This window comes from Gavialis gangeticus, unplaced genomic scaffold, assembly GCF_001723915.1.
Source record: "Gavialis gangeticus isolate Ggan-Ray unplaced genomic scaffold, GavGan_comp1, whole genome shotgun sequence".
Taxonomy (NCBI): Eukaryota; Metazoa; Chordata; order Crocodylia; family Gavialidae; genus Gavialis; species Gavialis gangeticus.
In genome coordinates, this window is record NW_017728998.1 from 18,501,146 (window position 1) to 18,505,622 (window position 4,477).

Genomic DNA, 4,477 nt, shown 5'->3' on the forward strand with positions numbered 1-4,477 from the left:
TGGCCCGGGTGCGGGCGGGAGCTCCCTGCGCCCGGCCCGAGCCCCACCGACACCGACACCGCCGCTGTCCCGGGCCGCTGCCCTGCCCGGGCGCGGTGTCCCCGAGACTCGCTTCTGCGGGGGCAGGAGGCACCTGGTCTCCCCCCGAGCCCAGCTCCTGTTGGCTACCAACCCCCACCTAATACCGAGACTGAGTCCTGCACCCTTTTGTTCTCAAAGGAGGGCTGGGCGGGACCCCAGGGGGTCACAGCTAGTCCAACCCCGGCACAAAGCAGGCCCATCCCCAGCTACATCAGCCCAGCCAAAACTTTGTCAAGCCAGGCCTTACAAAGCTCCGAGGCCGGAGATGCCACCGCCGCTCTGGGTAACTTGTTCCAGTGCTTCACCGCCTTTCCTTGTATCTAACCTAAACGTCCCTTGCTGAAACCTGAGCCCACGGCTCCTCGCTCTGTCACCTGCCACCAGGGAGAACAGTCCAGCTCCGTCCTCTTCAGGGAGTTGAAGGCTGCTAGGAAATCCCCCCCCCAGTCTTCTCTTCTCTGAACCAAATGGCCCAGTTCCCTCAGCCCCTCATAAGTCATGGGCCCCAGCCCCCTCACGCTTTTCATCTGTAGTTCCCTGGATCCTCCTCCTTCCCTTTTTGAAAGATGGGCCTTTTTCCAATCGCCTGGGACCTCCCCCAGTCACCACAAGTTTTCAAGGATGATGGCCAGTGGCTCTGCAATCACATCAGCCAACTCCCTCAGCACCCTCGGGTGCATCCCATCCGGCCCCATGGACTTGCACACATCCATCTTTTCTAAACAATCCCTAACCTCTTCTTTCACCCCTGCGGGCTGCTCACCTCCTCCCCAGGCTGTGCTGCCAGGTGCAGTGGTCTGGGAGCTGACCTTGCCTGTGAAGACTGAGGTTAAAAAAAAGGCATCGAGCACTTCCATCTTTTCCTCATCACCCGTCACTAGGCTGCCTCCCCCATTCAGTAAGAGACCCCCACATTCCCTGACCTTCCTCTGTTGCTAACAGATACTCCACACTGGATCTCTCCTCTCAAACCTTGCCTGGAGATCCCAGGTGGATGTGGACATAGCATTTTGGACCTTAGTGCTGCCCACCAGGCATTATAGTTGCTTGATAAAGACTTTAAAATTTGACAAAAGGAGGATCACATCCGTGGGAAAGAACAATAATAATAAAAAACCCAACAAGTGGGTATATCGTGAACAAGTTTAATTTTATTCTGTGCGGGCATTAATAAATTTGAAGCTGTGTTCCACCAACCAGTTATGCTGGGAGCAATGAGGAAATGAAGCTCCAAGCACCTGTAGGTCGGCTCTAAAAGCATGCAAATACCGTTGTACATCTAGCCCCACGTTCTTATTTCCCCCCTTTCTTTACACTTCTTCACTTGTGGCAAACCATCAAACTCGAAAATGCATTTTTCTTCTTAACAGGACAAGGCTTTTAAAAACATAATCAAGGATCTGGCCAAAAACCTCTCTACACAAATATTATCAGGCAAAAGGTGTTTATGAAGAAAACCCTCATCCAGCCAAGGTAGCACATTGCAATGTGAGGCTGGACCAATTTAATTTTATATTTAAGGCTGCAAAATCATGTCTATTATAAGTCTTTTTTCCCCCATGTGCTCAAAGCTTTCCAAAACATTTGGCGTTGGACATCCTGCTGCCGGATGGGCCGTGAGGACCCCGGTGCTCATTAGGAAATCCCACCGGCTTCAGGGAGACTCTAAACCGTCACAGTGGCCCCTCTTTGCAGATGCCGCAGCAGGACTGGGGCTTTTCTTTCAACCCAAAGTGAACTTGTTTCAGAAAGCGAAAAAGAAAATCCTTTCCATTGGGTTTTGAATTTTAAAGAGGATTTTTAAAAATGATACCGTCTCCAATTGTAAAACTTTTTTCTTATGCCTCATTTCCCTTCTAAACTTAAAATATGGAGGTTAGCTGCAGTGTGAACACTGAGCAGCAAGCACTCAGGTGCTGTGGCACCCAGAATCATTAGTCAGATACAGAGCAGTCACAGACCATCGATGCATGTCTGCTTACCCACTGTGACAGTGCAGGGGAAGGAAACTCAGACAAGGAAAATGGTTAATTTGGCAGCGATACCCAGCTGGATTCCCTATTCTTGCTTTGCAGTTTCCAGAAATCACAAACTATGTCTGTGGAAGGTAATTCCTGGGTGGCTGACCAGCTCTTCTCACTCCAGTGGCTTTGTGGTCACAGCAGCAGAAATATCATGGTGTCTGTGATGTAAGAGGCACTGAGACAGAGAGAGGTAAAGATTTCCTTCAACAGGAGGACGGTGTAGCTTAGGAAATAGGGATCAGCTCTGGCGGTTCTTGCTGGGAACAGGATCCATCAAGTTTTATAGCTATACCAGCCTTACTGGGAACTGCTATCCCTTTACTTTCTTAAAAAGTTCTACAGAAGCATCTTCCTTTTGGGCAACAGTCAAGAGCGACAGAGCAACCACTTGCATTTAGAAAGTGCAGGAGCTCAGCTGACTTTGCTCCCTTGAGCATCTATGGTATGAAGTGTTACATAGTTCAGTATACACTGGAATTTTTCTTCCATGTATACAGCAAGTTGCATGCCTTCAGACAGCATGGCAGTTTTAAGATTACAAGCACCAGCCTGTTTAAAGGATACTGTTTGGGCCACGGGGTAAGATTCAGTTTTTGCTGGCTCCAAACAGGTGGCAACAAGGGCTGCTCTGTCTTGTGGCACCTGCATTCAGTGCCAGCAGAGGGCAGGCAGTACTCCTTTGGGCTTAGGTTGGGTAAAGGCAGCTTTCAGATCCCATCTGTTGAGGTCAAAGTTTGCCCAAACCTGGCAGCCTAGTGGGCTGGTGTCTTCTGTAGCCATCAGCACACAAGGCAGTGACAAAGCTGATGTCATATCTGACCACCTTTGACTCTGCAAGTGACCCGCTTTATAGCTGGATTAACTGAGGCCAGGCAGCCTTTCAGCATAAGTGTAGAGCAGTACTGAAATACATACCTCTAGAGCTGCACCAAGATGTCCAAGTGCTCTGCACCTAGATTTCCAGCTATGGAGGCTGCAAACTGGCCTCACTTCTCTTGAGTTGCCGCCATGTGAGTTGTTCTCTGGCAGAAGGGGCAGTGCAGTAGTTTCATAGATGTTGGTTACTCCCCCCAGACCCTGTTGTATTCCCCTGATATACTCTCTTCACTCTCACCGGACTTTGTCTCTCACCTCTCAACTGCTCTCAAATTGGGCTCATGAAATCAGACCCATCCTGGACCCATATAACCAGAACCGTTCAGAGATCAACTGCAGATTATACGCATTATAAAGAATACTGGTACAGAAAGGGATCCAAATTCCCAGTCTTCTTGATGTTCAGTTTAAGACTATTGATAGACAAATATATGTTATGGGACCATAATTCACAGTGATAGCCCAAAGGAGCAAAGTTCACTGAAAGTTTATCAATCTACATTTCTTTTCTTGCATGCTTGGATGTCTCAGTTTCAGTGTTGGATTAAGACTAGAAAGGGCTTTATATAAAATACGTAAAAATATTACTATAAGTAGGATGCAGGTTTTGAATAACACCTTTTTCAGAATGAAAATAAGCCTCCCAGTTTTGGCTGGATAATTTTGTCACATTATTATTCAGTGGCTTGTTGAGTTGCAGCTTTGTGAGGCTTCAAAGTTATGCAAATCGGAGCAGATCTTTGAAGGCTGGTGCGTGTCTGTTCGGTTGCAGAACGCCTGACACCGTTCCTTCAACACACTGGATGAAACACTGGATTTCACCCTGAACTGGATGAAAAACTTAACACGCGCAAAAAAACCCAAGCAACTTAACAAACCTTGAAGAGGTCAGATAATTGCACTGAGCAGGAACATCCACTCCAGGCCCTTTGCACTGCCAAGGTGGTGCAAAGGGGACCAGAATCCTGCCGGAGCAGTCTCTCTGGCACAGTGATTCTCACCCAGGGTGTCACCAGATCCTTGCGATATGAAGAGATAAGTGCAGGCTCCAGCTTGTCCCTGCCTGGCCCCTCTGTAGTGGGGTAAGCACTGTAATATAAGATAGTTTTTGGCACGGTGTGCCCCTCCATTTACAAGAGCTCTGGTGGGCCTCAAGTCCAAAAAGGTTGAAAACCACATCACAAAAGCAGCTTCCACATCAGCCATTGCTCACTTCCCCACACGAGCAGGCTGGAACGTGGTCCCATTGTGCCAAGTGGTGGCTAGCACATGGTTAATTTCGCTGTCATAAATTGAGGCAGGCTCCAGTTTACATGAGGGTTGGTGCCACTTGAGAACCAAGAAGCTGGATCTAGTCATAATTCCCTACCCCAGGTTGCATCCCTTTTGCCTTCACTGGTCAGGTCTCAGTCCAGAAGAGAATCTGGCCTTTAAGGCAATTGAAAGGTATGCAGGCCTTTAGTCTTGTGTGCTCAACATATTTTAAAAGCGTGTAG